Source organism: Rhamphochromis longiceps, linkage group LG19 (genome assembly GCF_057381845.1).
Source record: "Rhamphochromis longiceps isolate RC_006_pf linkage group LG19, R_longiceps_female_GT1.1, whole genome shotgun sequence".
Taxonomy (NCBI): Eukaryota; Metazoa; Chordata; class Actinopteri; order Cichliformes; family Cichlidae; genus Rhamphochromis; species Rhamphochromis longiceps.
Genome location: NC_140575.1, coordinates 7,432,972 through 7,450,913, shown reverse-complemented (window position 1 = coordinate 7,450,913; position 17,942 = coordinate 7,432,972). Strand labels below are relative to the sequence as shown.

Genomic DNA, 17,942 nt, shown 5'->3' with positions numbered 1-17,942 from the left:
AGAGCTGGTCTTTAAGTGTTGATGTATGAATCCTGCTTCCGGGCCCAAACTACTCTATTTATTAAGGCTGTTGTGCTTTTAACATGTTTTCATGCTTTTTATCTTGTTCTATTGAACACGCCCCTAAAAACAGTCAGTGATCACTGTTGGCCTAACCATCAGAAACCCTTGCATTACCTTTTATCGAGCGTTCATCCTCCAGCTTCACTGTGTTTATGTTATGCTAACATAGCTGTGTCACTAGCCATCACGTAGCACAGCATTATATACCAGCTAGCCCAACTTCAGTAACCCTGTTTAGTTTTCTGTCTTCATTTGTGTTGGAATGTAGGTGGAAACCAGCGAGCTAACTTCTAACTCCATTAAATTTCATGTATTCTGTTTTCATGGATGCCTGGATGTTACACCTGGTAGAGCAGCCACACTGATCATTTTATTAAAGATGAAAGAATTGGACTGGAGATTTAATATATCACTACTTAAAGATGAAGACTTTATTAAATATTTTAAAAAAGAGTGGACTTCATATTTGGACTATAATGACACTCCCGAAACATCAGCTTCTGTTCCATGGGAAGCAGGGAAAGCTGTGATGAGAGGTAAAATAATTTCTTTCTCATCACATAAAAAGAAAAAAGAAAACAAAAATATTCAGGAATTAGAAAAAAACATCAAATCACTAGAAGAAGCCTACGCATCCCACCAAGATCAGGAAACATTGAACAAAATACGCAAAACAAAACTAGAATTAAATGAGATAATTGATAAAAAAAAAACAAAATTCTTAGTACAAAGACTACGCCTACAAAATTACGAACACGGTAATAAATCCGGTCAATTTCTAGCAAACCAGCTAAAAATAAATAAAGAAAAAACAACTATATGTGCTGTTCAAGATTCATCTGGGAACACAATATATGACCCGATACAAATAAACAACATTTTCAGGGATTTCTATAAAACGTTGTATTCACCACAAATAAACCCATCTAAAAAAGAAATTGATCAGTTTTTGGACAACATAACTCTTCCAAAATTATTAGACACTCAAGCAATGGCACTGGATTCACCACTGACACCAGGTGAACTCCAGGAAGCCCTGATAAGTATGCCCAATAATAAGGCTCCAGGTCCAGACGGCTTTCCTGCAGAATTCTACAAAGAATTCTGGTCGATTCTAGCACCAGTTTTCTACAGAACGTTGTTGGAAATTAAAGAAAAGGGCAGACTTCCATCAAATATGAATTCTGCAAACATTAATCTCCTGCTAAAACCAGGCAAAGACCCTGTATATCCCTCAAGCTATCGTCCAATATCCCTTATAAATGTAGACCTTAAAATAATCTGCAAAGCTCTCTCAAAGAGACTGGAGAAAATAACCCCCCTCTTAATTCATCCTGACCAAACTGGTTTCATAAAAGGTAGGCACTCATCAACAAATACACGTAGATTACTTAATTTGATAGACTACTCATACAGTAAAAACCTAGAAACTACAATATTCTCTTTAGACGCAGAAAAAGCATTTGACAGAGTTAACTGGAAATTTCTATTTGCAACTTTACACAAATTTGGTTTTGGATCCTCTTTCATAAACTGGTTAAAAATATTATATAATTCCCCAACAGCTTGTGTTAGAACAAATGACCAGACATCCTCCAGCTTCTGTCTCTTGAGGGGCACCAGGCAGGGATGCCCACTCTCCCCTTCACTGTTTGCAATTTTTATTGAACCACTAGCAGCAGCAATTAGACAGAATTCAGTAATTAAGGGCATAAAATGCAAGAACGTGGAACATAAAATCAGCCTTTATGCGGATGATGTGTTACTCTTTCTCCAAAATTCACAAACCAATGTCTCTGGGGTGATTGAATTGATAAACTCTTTTGCAAGAATATCAGATTACTCAATTAACTGGTCAAAATCTACAGTTCTACCGATTAATTGCTCCCTCCATAATTCCTCTTCTACACCACTGCAATCGGGAAATATAAAATATTTAGGTATTAATGTCTCTCCCAAGCTTGCAGATCTAACTAAATTAAACCATATCCCACTTTTAAAGAAGGTAGAAGATGATCTGGCTAGATGGAAATGTCTACCCATATCACTCATGGGAAGGGTTGCCGCTATAAAAATGATGGTCTTACCAAAAATAAATTATTTATTCTCAATGATCCCAACTAAACCGCCACAAGATTGGTTCAGATCTCTAGATTCATGTATGTCCAAATTCCTTTGGAAAAATAAACCCCCACGTATAAGCTTAAAAACACTACAAAGAACCAAGGATAAAGGAGGACTAGAACTGCCTAACTTTCAGCACTACTTCTTAGCCAACAGGCTTCAGTTTATCTCAGGATGGCTAAAACATACCCTCCTAGATGAACCTTGGCTAGATGTAGAACAAGCACTTTGCAATAATCTAGAGATCTCAGACCTACCATTTATCAGCTCAAACATCCAACGACATGAATGCTTTAAAAGCATCAACATCAGCTCTTCTCTGACAGCATGGTGGGAGTTTCTAAAATTGACGGCGTCTTCATTAATCCCATGCAAACGTACACCTATCTGGAACAACCCTGACATATTACAAAACAATAATATGATAAACTTTTCAGATTGGAGTGGTAAAGGAATCAAATATTTAGAACATATACTAGAAGGAACAGAATTTATTTCATTTGACGGACTAGTTACACAATATGGAATCAACAAGAAAAGATTTTTAGAATATCAACAAATTAAATCCATAGTAAAAAAGAAATTTAAACCAGGTCAAGTTGAACTACAAACACCACCAAGTGTGGTTCAATTTCTTACTCTTAAAACCCCCAAATTACTATCCAAAATATACAGAATGCTTTCTAAAACAGATGAATCAATATCACTTCCTATTGCAAAATGGGAAGCGGATTTATCAGTTAACTTAGACCAAAACTTCTGGTCTCAGATTTGCTTAAAAACCTTTCATCTAATTAGAAATCCCAGTCTTCAATTAATTCAATACAAAATATTACATAGAGTGCACTATACAGGTCATCAGATGTTCAAGATGGGCTTTACGTCTACCAACAACTGCTCACACTGCCAAACCAATTCACCGGACAATTATATCCACGCTTTTTGGTTCTGTCCACCAGTTCAGAAGTTTTGGCGCGAGATATGTGAAGACTTATCGAAGTGTCTGAAATGTAACATTCCAACTTCCCCCTTAGTGTGTTTGTTGGGCAGCTTAGATAATGTCACTTCAGAAAAGAATATCGCCCATATGGTTTTCACTGCCCTATGCATAGCCAAGAAAACAGTCCTAATGAACTGGAAAAATAAAAATAATCTTAATTCTAACCAATATAGAAATTATCTATTAGATTACATTAGTCTTGATACACCCTCTGCCACCACATCAGATTAATTGCTCTGGGCTCCTTTGATCAGCTCCATCACCTAGTGGGGGTGGGGGGTCATAGTTTGGTCCCGCCTTCACTGTTGTGATTGGTGTGGGGGTAGGGACAGGCTTAGGGCGTCGGGGGGTTCCCTGGAGGCATCTTCCTTGGGGGGCTCAACCCGGGGTAGCGGTCATGTCCGGTTAGGGGCTCTGTTGGCTCTCAGGTGACTGTTTCCTCGCGGCTGCGTGCAGCGGGGCTAGGGGAGGGTCTGTGCTGACGGACGTGGGTTACTGACCTGGTAGCCTGGCTGCCCCTGGGTGGGTCCGGGATGGGCGTGAGGTTCTGGGGGCGCTCCGTCTCTGGGCTGGGGCCTGAGCCGGGCCTCGGGGGCTTGGGTCCTGGTTGGTGTGTTGCCGGGGTTGTGGGCGGGTGGGTGCATGGGGGCCCACCCCTGGAGCAGGGTGCCGCCGGTGCATCGAGCCACCTGGGGGGCTCTTCAACTGGTGGGGGAGATTGTCACATCTTGCAGGAGCTTTCCTCTCCTCGGGAGCTCTCTCTGCAGGAGGGGGAGATACAGGAGAGGTGGAGGAAGATCTCAGCCTGGGTGTTTATTGTCTTACGTAGTCTGGAAGATGAGTGGATGGTGGGATGGGTGCAGTTTTCTCTGTGGTGGGGTTGGGTGGACTGTCCCGGGCTCTGTGGGGCCGGGAGGCGCTGCTGCACTGGGCCCCGGTCTGGATGGGCCTGGGCCCCCTTTCCCTGGCGGGTCGCGGAGTATGGGGGTGCCTACTGGGGTCAGCGGGGGAGCTGGCCCCAGGGAGGGGTCACCTGCCCCTCCCTTCCTTCCCTCCCCATCTCCAGCTGCCTCCCTCTTCCCGCTCCACCACAACCACCCACACATGCAGGACCTTGGAGTAGGGGTATGTCACCAGGGTGCAGAGGAGGCTACCCGACCCGTTTGTTCTATTGCTCTTGTTCTCTTCTGCTTGTTTTCTTTTTTCTTTCTCGGCGGGTGATCCAGGTGATTGATATATGCATTTTTTATTTGTTTTTTTTTTTCTGCTCATTCTGTTGGTCTTTGTTTTTTGCCCTTCTCCCCCGTCCCTCTTCTCAGCTGTTTCTCTTTCCCTCTTTCTTTCTCCCCTTCTTTCCCCCGGTCGGGTCTGTCCCGTATTCAGTAGGTGAAGATGGAATGAACGGTGGAAGGTGGGCCGGGTGGACCATTGCGGCGGGGCTGGGATGGTCAGTTTGGTGGGGTGGATCCGTTGGGCATCTTTCTTTGCCTTTGGACGGCGGTTCTGATGGCAGGGGAGCCAAACGGGACAGGCAAAAAAAAAAAAAAAAAAAAAAGATTTATAGCTGAATTTAAAAAAAAACAAAAAAAAAAGAGAAGAAAAAAAAAGATGAAAGAATTTAGACAGTTTGTAACTCTCAGTGATGGCGCAGAGTTCCTTTGACTTAGGGGATGTGCAGCGGAGTTTGGACCTGGAAACGGCTAATGACGTCAGACTTAAAGACCAGATAGCATCTCTATTGCTTAATACATAATCGTGTTGTGAATATTCATCCTTAATCTGTATAAATGCATATGGTTCAGAAAAATTATAGTAATTAGAAATGGTACATTTCAGGCTAGAATTGCAAAGGGGAACCTGTCAGCAGAGGAACGAAAGAGAAGGAACAGGGAGTGTCAAAAACAGAAGAAAAAAAAATAACAGCCAGCCTGAGTTGAAGAAAGAGTTTCTCATAAAGGGAAAGATGGAGAAATAGAGTGAAAAAGGGAAAAATAAAGAACATCAGTGATCTGAAAGAAAGAGAAAAAAGGCAAAAGAGAAGGTTTTGGAAACAAGCACAGAGAGACTCGAGAGAACGAAGGAAAAAAGGAGAGAAAGTACAGCGGGGTCTAAACACACAACCACAGAGTAATTTAGACATTAATTCTGAGTAATCAAGGAGTAGTAGGCAGCTACTTGCTGGTGAACTATTAAGATGTAGAACTTGACATGTGCAAAAACAGAATTGTTATGATGTGTCTTGTGATATTACAAAGGTTGTTAAACTTTAATGGTCATTTTGAAAGAAATATCTTGTTTTCTACTAGTGTGTCACCACCGTTGGATTTGTGTCACCACTGACAACACCGTGTCAACTCCATAATATGGATTCTCGTGTTTATTTTTTTCTTTTGAAGAACCATATATTATATATGAATTACAATACTCCAGCCTCGAAGTAAAAAAAAAAAAAAAGAAGTCTGAACTAGATTTTAAGCATCATTGTGAGACAGAATGTAATTTGAGAGATATTGGATAAATGCAAAAAAGCAGCCCTACATATTTATTTAATATGCACATTGAAGAACATACCCTGGTCAAAAATGGCTCCATGACTCTTCACAGTGTTAGCTGGAGGCCAGGGTGATGCATCTGGTTCAATACAATATTTCAAAATTTTTGGAACTGAAGATGGTAACAAAATGGAATTTCAAAAAAAAAAAAAATAGAAAAAAAAGAAAATTTGTACAGCTCAGAAAAATAGAAGTTTTTAGCTAGATGAAAGTTAAAGTTGTCATTTCTAGACCTCAAATATATGATGATATCATAAGATAAGTCCAGAGTTCTAACCACGAAAAAGCTCAAGTACAAGTCTTCTGCTGAAGCTGCAGACATTTTCATTTTAATGTCAAGTGGTGAGAATTCAAATGTGGTACTGTTAATTTCGGTTCTTTTGATTCTTAGGGCCAAGAAAACACGTCTCAAAAGTGGTCTTTTTACTTTAAAATGATCTGGATATGGAGACTGAGCACACACAGAAACGCCTGCTCACATCAGCCAGTCTCAAGCAGAAAACAGGAAGCCAGGTTATTTATGTACCTCTCGACGTCACATACACTAAGGCTACGTTCACACTGCAGGCGAAAGCGCATCAAATCCGATTTTTTGACCCTATGCGACCCATATCCGATCATGCTATGACAGTGTGAACGGCGCAAATCCGATATTTTCAAATCCGATCTGGGTCACTTTCGTATGTGGTACTGAATCCGATACATATCCGATGTTTTAGAAAGCGACTGCTGTTTGAACGGTCAAGTCGCATTAAATCCGCCTTTTACGTCACCGACACAAGACTGAAGCCAATTATCAGCGCCAGAGAAGCGCCCGAGAAGACATCGCGAACGCTTCCTGGCCATCCAGTGTGGATGTCAGTGAAACTGTTGGGAAGACAACGTAAACATTTTATTTGTACTGTATAATCTGCAGATTCTGACAGAAATCTACAGCTATCTTTTGAAGCACCGCTCCTCTCTTAAACGGCAATAAGGATCATTATTAGGTTATTTACATTATTATGTAAATAACAAAATAACTTAAAGCAAAAATTGGGAAACGTGAAGACCGAAGTCTTTATATTAAGGGCCATCAGTCAAACAATACTGTTGCTCTGGGTCTAAACAGAGCGCGTTGTGTGTGACATCTTCTTTTGCGCATGCGGGCCGCTTTGAGCGTTCACACTAGAGAGCGTTTGCTGTCGCATTTTATTTGTAGTGTGAACGAGCAGACAAAAAAATCGGATTTGATCAAAAAATCGGAATTGAGCATTAAGACCTGCAGTGTGAACGTAGCCAATGTCTCGATCAAACACTCTGCTTAGTTTCACTCTCTGCCTGCAAAAGCATGCACTGCAAAAGCATGCACTGCAAAAGCACGCACTGCAAAAGCATGTAATTTCCTGTCAGCCTGCAACCTAGTTTTACACTGAAGTCTGGGCCTTTCTTATATAAACCAATAATAATCAGCATATAGGCATTTAAGATTATAAATTTAAACCTCAACAGTACAAAGAGAATGGAGAGCTTCATAATGACAGAACCACCTTTGGGAGGCCAGGTTAGACAACTGCTTGAGACTGTTGGTTCGATAGGTTCAGGTGGGGCCAGTGGACCTGCAAAGTAGATGAAAAACATTGACAGAGCTTACTATCAAGTGACCCTGTGGTGCATTGTCTAAAACAAATATGGTTTTCACAAAGATGGAGCTTCTTACCTTACATCAAGTTCTACAAACGCAGTGCCAGGTGGACCTGGCCTGAAAACGCACTTTCCAAACTACAGGACTGCTTCACACGGACAGACCGAGATATATTTGAACACCAGGACCTAGGAACATTCACAGGATCAGTTCTGGACTATATCAAGTTCTAGTATGCGACTAGAAATGTGACTGTGGATAAAAACATTTGGTCATCCAAATCCAAAAGCCCCTTCTCAAAGCCCACGATGCTGCCTTCAGGTCAGGCGACAGAGCTCTGTACAGGGCTGCTCGAGCTGATCTGAAAGGAGAATTAAAAAAGCCAAAGACATACCATAAAAGAAGCAGTTCCATTTGTCCAGCAACAACACAGGTAGGGCATACAAGACATCATAAACCACAGACACTGTGCTGTGAAAACAGAAAACCCGAGTGTGCCGCTGGCAGAGGAGATCAATTGCTTCATTGATTCTGTTTCTTCGGCAGTTCTGAAGTTGGCAGCATGGTGTTCAGAGAGCAACCTGGCACTGAACACCAAGAAAATCAAAGAGATCACTGTCAACTTCAGGAGGCACAGCAATGACTTAGCCTCCCTATACATCAATGGTGAGTGTGTGGAGGGAGTCCACACTTTCCAGTTTCTCGGCGTCCTCATCTCCACTGAAATTACCCGGACAAACAACATCACAGCGGTCGTCAAGAAGGCCCAGCAGCTGCTGCACTTTCTGAGGGTCTCCAGGAAGTACAAACTGGACTCCGACCTGCTGCAGACCTTCAACCGCTCCTCTGTTGAGAGCCTGCTGACATACTGCATCACAGTAAGGTACAGCAGCTGCAAGGTAGCACAGAGGATCATCGGCTGCCCTCTCCCCTCCCTGATGGACATTTATTCCTCCCACTGCCTCAACAGGGCAACAAACATTATCAAAGACAGCTCCCACCCTGGCTTTAACATATTTAACCTGCTTCCCTCAGGGAAATGCTACAGGTGCATCAGCACAAAGACAGACAGACTCCAAAATAGTTTCTTCCCAAAAGCCATGACCACCCTGAACTCACACATGCACTAACAACACAGCTCCACGCCCCAAACCAAGGACTTCCCTCTAGACACAGACTACACAACTACCATCAGCACTGTGCAATATTTAATTTACATGCAATAACTGACTCTCTCTTTTTATAACACTTTTTTTTATTTTTATACATTTGATACATTTGAATACTGTTCATATGTATATTGTGCTGCAGAACTGTGCACCTCACCTCCCTTTCTTTTCCCACATGTCTGCACAGAGTAAGAGATGCTCTGTATCTCACTGTACTTGTGCATAGTGACAATAAAAGGTTACTATTCTATCCAAGGTTTCTCAAGGTGAAGATCAAAGTCTGCCAGATTTCATTTTGCTAAGTTTTCCCTTTTAGACCATGGTAAAATTTGTATATTGTATTTACTTGATTTAAAAGTCTTGATTACAGTTTGATTATAATCTGGCAGAACATTTGGACTGCTAGAAACGGACTTAGTTTTAAAATGTAATTTAAATAAATCATTTCATCTTATCATGATAACAGGCCTTAGGATTAAAATGAGATACTGCTGACTATAATTGGAAATCCATCTATTCACTTCAGCTTATCCTTATCAGGGTCACAGAAGGGCTGGGGCCTATCCCTGCTATTATAGGAAAGGTCACCAATCTGATGCAAGGCAATTTAAAATCCCCAGTTACTAGAAGAGGACCCACACAAACACAGAGAAAGCATGCATGGTTGATGCAGATAGGCCCCGGCCTGGTGGTGGGATTGAACTCAGGACCTTTTTGTTGTGAGGCAAAAGTGCTTATACAGTAGATCTGATGTACTCATGGGACAGAGCTTTTGTCCAGGACTGTAAGCACAGCACAACAAACAAGCAATCGGAAACAGGAGAAGACATTAGCATGGACAGTGAATTGGATCCTCCCCCCCTAATATTGTTTTCCAAAGATCTCCAAATTTGATCAGGTTTCCTGGATGGACCTATGCTAGCTAGACATTTAAAGTCTCCTTACGCTGTCAAAAATTAAGCAAAATAAAAAATTTCAGAATAAATAAAATTTAAAAACATTTGTATCTTTCGACTGGGTGAGCAGTACTCAACCCCACCAAAATCACCCATTCACTCAAAACTTTTGTCGGGATTTGTGACCAAGTTAGTAATGATTAAAAGTTCAGAGCACCTTTGTGCTAAATATCTGTGACTCTCTCAACTTGGTTTTTTTCTAATCTCCTTGGTCATAATTCAATGTCGTTTCAATATGAGCCAATTTTTTGGGGAGGTGGGCATGACTTGGAAGCCTATCCAAGGTTTAAATGGTCATTTTTCATATGCTGGACCTTCAAACAATTTCTCTGCTGTTTTTATTACATATCCTTGAATTCTGGAAGCCTTCTACCATAATTTACTACTCAAAGCCACAACGTCTTCACAAAACTGAGGTTTTTTGCAGGAAACAGAAAGTCACAGTGGTTATAATTTGTGATGTGTGTATAAAAATAGAGTATTGTCTCAAATTGTCTTCCAGCAGCTGAAGTGGAGGTGCCAAGAAGGCATGTAGGGTATAAAAGTCATTAGACTCAAGACAGAGTACATGTGGGTGAATGAGAGGGGGGCAGGGTGAAACATGAAGCCGAAAGGAGTAAAGTTAGTCAAGAGGGAGAGTTTAAATAAGAGTGTGAAAGCAAAGTTTTACTGCGTGACTTCCAGTGTTGGGAAGGTTACTTTTAAAATGTATTCCATTACAGAATACAGAATACATGCCCCAAAATGTATTCTGTAACGTATTCCGTTACGTTACTCAATGACAGTAACGTATTCTGAATACTTTGGATTACTTAATATATTATCATGCTTTTTACAACAACGTGAATGTACTATTGCTGTGTGATTTATTACTATTACTGAAGGTCCGCGACTCCGAACTGTAGTAAAGGGACCTCTGACTAATACGGCGGGGTCCCTGTCGGCTCGTAGCCGAAAAATAGCTTTACTTTGTTGTGTGGGTCAACTTTTCTTGCGAAAGACAGAGAGAGGCGTTGAAAGACTGCTCCAACGGAACTTATTGTTTCGGAGGAAAACACAACGGTGTACAGTCGAGTCTTAATAGCTTACTTACAACTGGGCTCGTCAGGCACTCTTCTTGGCTGCAGTGGTTATTATTATATTTACATGCTTCCAGCTCCCGTTTTTGCTCGATGACAACTCGTACCTTTCCACTCGCCTTTTTCTCCCTCCTCGCGCTCACAGACACATAACGTGTATGGCAGTCCATTCTCCCTGCAACACGGACTACACTGCCCATGATGCTACATTCTTTAGAGCTATGCTTGTAGCATTCTGCCTGTTAGCTTAGCACAACAACAACAACAACGAAAAGGCGCTCTCTCTCACCCAGGAAACACACAGTCTCAGAGAGAGAGAGAGCGTCGCCCTGTAACCATGGCAACCGCAACGCTGCCGCCTGGAACAACAGAACGTAGCTTTCAAACAAAACCCAAACAGTCCTGACCCGCGACAAAATGAAACAGGAAAGTACCGCAGTGTAATCCATTTATTTCAACAAAGTAACTGTATTCAGAATACCACCTGTTTAAACGGTAACTGTAACGGAATACAGTTACTCATATTTTGTATTTTAAATACGTAACGGCGGTACATGTATTCCGTTACTCCCCAACACTGGTGACTTCAAACAAATTCCAGTTTTTCTCAGTGTCTTGTTCTGTCTGAGGCCAGAAAAGAAAATTGCTAATGTAACCTTAATGCGCTGCTGCCTGTTCTAAGGTTGGTCACAGCTGGAAGACGTCAATTTTAAACCCTGCTTTTGGGTTTGAGAAGAAGCATGTAGAAAGTAATTGTAGCATGCACATGAGGCCTGAACTGGGGCTTTAAAGTGGCACTACTGAGGCAAAGTCTTTGCGCCACCTGCACTGTGTTCCTGTCACAGGCTGGGTCTCCGACCCAGCACTTTGAGCTTTCTTTGTATTGTTCTCATTTTTTGAGATGTTGTTAGTTTTGTGTTATTTCCTATTTGCCTTTAGTTTAGGCAGTTATTGTTCCTGGGTTTTCTATGTTTTGGGGTTTTCTATTTATTTCATCACGTATTAGGTCTGTTAAAGTTGTGTTGTCATTTCCTGTTTTATTCTGACAATGTCATGTGTTCTTTGTTCATTGTATTTAGCTTTCCTCTCCTGGTCCTGTCATTAGGTTTATGTCTGTCAGCTGTTTTCCCCCATGTGTCGCCACTTCCCCTGATCACCTCATGTCTGTATTTAAGCCTTTTGTTTTCTTCATGCCATTGTCAGTTCGTCTGTTTATTCTCACCAGAATCATGGTCATAGTCATAGCCTGTTTATTTTCCACCTCGGTTATAGTTTTTGGTCTTAGTACCTTTAGTGTTTTGTCAGTTCAGTGTTTTGTTTCTTAGTGTTTTGCCTGTTTGCTTTGGTCTCTTGGTTTATTTCCTGCCGTCATCGCAATAAAGGTTCACTTTTCTGTTAATCATTACTATCCCTCGTCATCATCTGCTTTTGGGTCCTGCTTCCGCACACATCGGCGCACCCCGCCGTGACAGAACGAACTGACCAGTCATGGACCCAGCAGACTCTGCTCTCACCGAGTGTCTGGAGGAGATGGCTCAGATCCAAGCGATCCTCAACCGCGTCCTCACAGCGCCCGATTTGAAGAGCAAGCTGGTAATGATTAACACTGCTGAAGCTATTATGGAGAGGGATCCCCGCCTTCTCCAGCTCCCGGACTCACCTGCCATCGTTGATGCCTTTACGAGGATAAAGGAGATGCTGCAGGCCCAGGGACCGTCGAGTCAGGAAATGGCTTCCAGCACCCACCAGTCACAACAACCCCACAATCAGTCATCTCCATTGCTGCCTCCGGAACCTGAGTGTGTTCGTGTCGGTTCGCTGAGATTCGCCGCAGCGTCACCACCTCTCAGCTCACCAGTTTCCACGCCCTCATCACAGTCTCGCCATACTCCTGTCACAGTTCAGCGCGAGGAAGCGCCGCACACCATAGACTTGGACGACGACGAGCGCCAGTCTATATTCTGCGCTCTCTTGGAGGAGGAGCTCCGGTGGAAGCCGTGGCTCATTCCGGAGCACGAGCACTCTTTCCGGGGAACTCGACTGGCTCTCGGGGGACCTCGGAGTTACCAAGGACTTCCACCCATCGCTCCGCCGTCTTCCACTCCTAAGAAAAAGCGGCGTGCGCGCCACCGACGCTCCGTATCACAAACGCAAGTGAGTGATTACATTTTGGCTCATGTTTTCTCTCAGGAAGTTGTTGAAATTGACACTACTTTTCCGGTTAATGAGCCCGGCTATACAGAGACTGTTTGCCCTGGAAAAGCTAGCCATCAGGCTCAGCTAAGCTGCTGTGGTACTGCTATCCAGGCCGGTTTGGAGCCGGAGACGGAGGTACAGCTGGTGCAGCCGATTTCAGTGTCAGCCGGAGGGCCCGGGGAGCCCGTCCGGCCTCATGTTTCGTCTGCTGGAGGTTCAGGAGAACCCAGCCAGCCTCATGTTTCGTCTGCTGGAGGTTCAGGAGAACCCAGCCAGCCTCATGTTTCGTCTGCTGGAGGTTCAGGAGAACCCAGCCAGCCTCATGTTTCGTTTGCCGGAGGTTCAGGAGAACCCAGCCAGCTTCATGCTTCGTCTGCTGAAGGTTCAGGAGAACCACACCAGCCTCATGCCTTGTCAGCTGGAGGGCCCGGGGAGCCCATCCAGCCTCATGCCTCGTCAGCTGGAGGGCCCGGGGAGCCCATCCAGCCTCATGCCTCGTCAGCTGGAGGGCCCGGGGAGCCCATCCAGCCTCATGCCTCGTCAGCTGGAGGGCCCGGGGAGCCCATCCAGCCTCAAGCCACGTCTGCTGGGGGGCCCAAGGAGCCCATCCAGCCTCAAGCCACGTCTGCTGGGGGGCCCAAGGAGCCCATCCAGCCTCATGCCTCGTCAGCTGGAGGGCCCGGGGAGCCCATCCAGCCTCATGCTTCGTCAGCTGGAGGGCCTGAGGAGCCCGTCCAGCCACCTTCTGCTTCACCACCTGTGGCTGCCTCACTGTCACCTGGTTCTGCCTCTGCTACGCCCGGTCCAGCTCCGGTCTGTGCTTCGCCCGGTCCAGCTCCAGCCTGTGCTTCGTCAGCCGCAGCTCCAGCCTGTGCTTCGTCAGCCGCAGCCTCAGAGCCTTCGTCCTCGTCTGGTCCGGCCTCGTCAGAGTCTTCAGCTCCGGCCTCGTCAGAGTCTTCAGCTCCGGCCGGTCCGGCCTGTGCTTCTGCTACGCCTGGTCCGGCCTGTGCTTCTGCTACGCCTGGTCCGGCCTGTGCCTCTGCTTCGGCCTCGTCAGAGTCTTCTGCTACGCCTGGTCCGGCCTGTGCCTCTGCTTCGGCCTCGTCAGAGTCTTCAGCCTCGCCTGGTCCGGCCTCTGCCTGTGCTTTAGCGTCGCCTGGTCCTGTGCCCTCCAAGCCTCGGCCGGTACGCCTGACACTTGGGCGCCGCCGCCGCCTTCCGCACAGTCGGCCGCCTGAACTGTTTCTACGCCGTTGCCGTCCGCACGGTCGGCCCCCTGAACCGTTTCCGTGTCGCCGCCGTTGCCGTCCGCACGGACGGCCCCCTGATCGCATGAACTATGACTTTCTGGACCGTCACCCTCCGGGTCGGCCCCCTGAGGAGTCATGAACTGTTCCCTGCGCTCCTGTGATTTTGATGGACTTTTTGTTTTTTTGGCCTTGTTTCTGGCCCTCCGACCTGGACCCCCGCCGCCCGCCCTTGGTGGGTTGTTTTTGGTTTTGTTTTTCGAGGTTTTGGGGCGTCTGGAATCCGCCCTTGAGGGGGGGGCTCTGTCACAGGCTGGGTCTCCGACCCAGCACTTTGAGCTTTCTTTGTATTGTTCTCATTTTTTGAGATGTTGTTAGTTTTGTGTTATTTCCTATTTGCCTTTAGTTTAGGCAGTTATTGTTCCTGGGTTTTCTATGTTTTGGGGTTTTCTATTTATTTCATCACGTATTAGGTCTGTTAAAGTTGTGTTGTCATTTCCTGTTTTATTCTGACAATGTCATGTGTTCTTTGTTCATTGTATTTAGCTTTCCTCTCCTGGTCCTGTCATTAGGTTTATGTCTGTCAGCTGTTTTCCCCCATGTGTCGCCACTTCCCCTGATCACCTCATGTCTGTATTTAAGCCTTTTGTTTTCTTCATGCCATTGTCAGTTCGTCTGTTTATTCTCACCAGAATCATGGTCATAGTCATAGCCTGTTTATTTTCCACCTCGGTCATAGTTATAGTTTTTGGTCTTAGTACCTTTAGTGTTTTGTTTCTTAGTGTTTTGTCAGTTCAGTGTTTTGTTTCTTAGTGTTTTGCCTGTTTGCTTTGGTCTCTTGGTTTATTTCCTGCCGTCATCGCAATAAAGGTTCACTTTTCTGTTAATCATTACTATCCCTCGTCATCATCTGCTTTTGGGTCCTGCTTCCGCACACATCGGCGCACCCCGCCGTGACAGTTCCTTATTGGGGGACATCATGTTCTGTTTCAGAATAAGCTGTCAGCTCTATCTCTTTTCTTTGTTCAGCAGAATGCAGATACACCATTAAAAAAGCCTCCCATAGTCTGTTATTTCGGATGTTACATCCTCTGTATAAGCTGTATTTGCATTGTGGTTGCATCTGTGGTTAAATCATGTCTAATCCTCTGCTAACACAGCAAGGGTTTAGAAAAACTACCAAGGAAACATCTACATATATGTTTGAGGCTTTAGTTGTGAGTATATAAAACATTTACATTCACTAACCCTGAAATCATTGAAGATTTCATTTCACTTTGTTTCACTTTGAAGGAGGTAAAATTGCAGAAAACATGGTGAGTTTTCTCACCACGCTATAAAAATGAAAGAAGTATTTCCATGAAGTGGAAAAACAATTGTATTGGTATACTTTTATCTTCATGTCTCCATGGCAGCAGAGTGCTGCAAGCAGTGCAGCAGTGACGCAAAACAACCCCAGCTCTAAATGGGAGAGTTTACAGGAGTTTGCCGTTTGACGTGTGTGCAAGGACACATCTAGTCATGCGTATTTTCATTTTCCAGCATCATCCCATCAGAAGTAGGGGAAGAAAAGATACAGTGCCAGTCTTGATCCTTATTGGCCAGAACTGATTTTAGTAACCCAGCTTCATTGCCTTTACTTGAATTTGTTCTAAATGTTTATGATTTTTTATTATTATTATTTTAAATGAAAAGATAAAAATGAGGTATTCCTGAGCATCTTTCCATAAATTGTTATTCATAAAATAAAAAAGTGGAACAAATATGCAGAAGAGCTTCACTTAATTTATACCAGGATAACCCGGCCAATTATAAATGGATTAAAACTCATCACTTCACACTCTCTGCTTGCATGAATTCCCTCAACAACAACTCTGATTCTCCCCTCTTTTCTCCCTGAGCTGTGTTCTCCTGTTCCTGTCCACTGCATGTGTTTGTGCTTTTGAGGAGCAGCTTTAGAGGACTGGCGTGGGCGAGCGAGAGACAAGTGCTAAAAATCCCACAGCAACAAGCGGATGATACACAGATATCAGTAAACAACACTGATGGAAAGTGTTTTGACCACTTTCTGTTTGTCTCTTATCCTTGTGTGTATGTGCAGCGGCTACATCATTATATATGCTGCAAGCATCTTTTTTTAAGCTAATAAAATCTGTTCTCAAGAAAGGATTCATTGATTGATGAAGTGAATACATTTCTGACAAATTGTGGTATGCCTTTCCCGATTCTGTTAATTACAAAAATAGCATTATCTTAAAATATTACATTAAAAATGATAGTTGTAGCTTTAAGTAATATACAGTACAGGACCCACAGAGTACAGTATAAAAACATGCCATAAACCCAAAAGTACCCAACATAAGTTTGTAAATAGAACATCAATAAAGATTAATATTTTAGCTAAAGACACAGTCGTGGATATACATATATATATATATATATATATATATATATATATGTGTGTGTGTGGCAGGATGAATGTTATCCCTCGGTCCAACCCACTTTCAGCCTGGCCCATTAGGGGGCGCTGGTATAAATAGTGGCCATTTGAGTGTCTCTGCATTGCTTGCCTGTGATCTCCTTTTTGGTCACCTGACTTCCTCGGTGTGGTAGAGATCGTTTGTGGGTTACTCCTCTAAAGTCTCCATCGCGGCTGGTCGTAGCTATAGAAGCCTCCTCTGAGCTATTCTGCTTACATTCTATGACCCGGCTTACTTGGTACGTAATCAACTTTTGTTACGCTCTCTGCCTTCTATTGTTCGTTTATAGTAATTATTTATTATGTTTCGCAGGAAGTGTGGACCTTAGTTTTGCGCCAAGCTACGCGAACTGAAGTGCTGCTGTTTTGCCTTGCTGTGCTTTTACCGTCTGTTCCCGTTGTGAGAATTCTTTCCCTGCTGCTGTCAGCTTTCACAGTGGACGTCGGCGTGGACAACGGCTATATGCATGCCGGTTATCGGAGTCAGCTGGCGTGCATATTGATTGACTGTTAACTTATCGTCGTGTGGACGGCAAGTTGGAGCAGTACGGTGATTCCGTTTGCTCCAGATTTTAGAGTTTTATCCAGATTGTATGTTGTTTTATTGCTTTTGATTTGTAGTTTGGATTTTTGTTACACCACTGGTGGGAGGCCCTTTTTCTAGCTGTAGATCACCAGTGTGGTCTTGCAGTTGGGTTATCCCCCGGTGCTACACATTAGTTTGTTGTAATATATTAAAATTTTCTTTGTTTCTTTTATTCAGATGCGGAGTGCCGACGTGGAGGAGACTAGGGTGCCTTGGTGGTGGGATCCCTTGAGTGTACACACCTGCCTTGTTTAGTTTATTAGTGTGAGTGTGTGATAGTGTGCTGCACTTGTGTTTTGGGTGTGTTTTCTTTCTTTAGTTTGTGTGTGGCATCCCTGCCCCTCCACTGGTAAGCCTCAGCTCTGAATACCTTTTTAAGCATATTTGTATTTGAATATTTATGATTATGTTTTTATTCGGTGTTTTAAATAATTACCAATAAATTGTGAATTTGTTGATCATTGAACCTCGTCTCTGGACTGAGTATAGCGAACCTAAGTGCCTTTCTGGTGATTTAGTGTTACTTTCAGTATTCTCTGGGTGAAATTCCCAGGGTGGCGTTGTCTTTTTAAAACTGCAAAGAGTATTTACTTTATATCCCAACCTCGTCTCGCTATATATATATATATATATATATATATATATATATATATATATATATATATATATATACACACACACACACACACCCAGCACGCCCCTGCGGGCGGTTTATCCTTCAAGCTCGGGTCCTCTACCAGAGGCCTGGGAGCTTGAGGGTCCTGCGCAGTATCTTAGCTGTTCCCAGGACTGCGCTCTTCTGGACAGAGATCTCCGATGTTGTTCCCGGGATCTGCTGGAGCCACTCGCCTAGCTTGGGAGTCACCG

The 17,942-nt window shown here is 43.8% G+C and overlaps 2 long non-coding RNA genes across 2 annotated transcripts; one reads left to right on the top strand and one right to left on the bottom strand.

Moving 5' to 3' along the window:
- Positions 1–3,183: 3,183 nt before the first annotated feature.
- Positions 3,184–10,810, bottom strand: LOC146646101 (uncharacterized). Its single transcript, XR_014908887.1, has 4 exons — positions 10,582–10,810; positions 7,439–7,551; positions 7,269–7,337; positions 3,184–4,690 (listed from the first exon to the last, which is right to left on the bottom strand). It is a non-coding gene; the product is annotated as an uncharacterized LOC146646101 (long non-coding RNA).
- A 5,657-nt stretch (positions 10,811–16,467) lies between these two features.
- LOC146646100 (uncharacterized) lies at positions 16,468–17,541 on the top strand. The gene is made up of 2 exons (XR_014908788.1): positions 16,468–16,728; positions 16,803–17,541. It is a non-coding gene; the product is annotated as an uncharacterized LOC146646100 (long non-coding RNA).
- Positions 17,542–17,942: the final 401 nt, after the last annotated feature.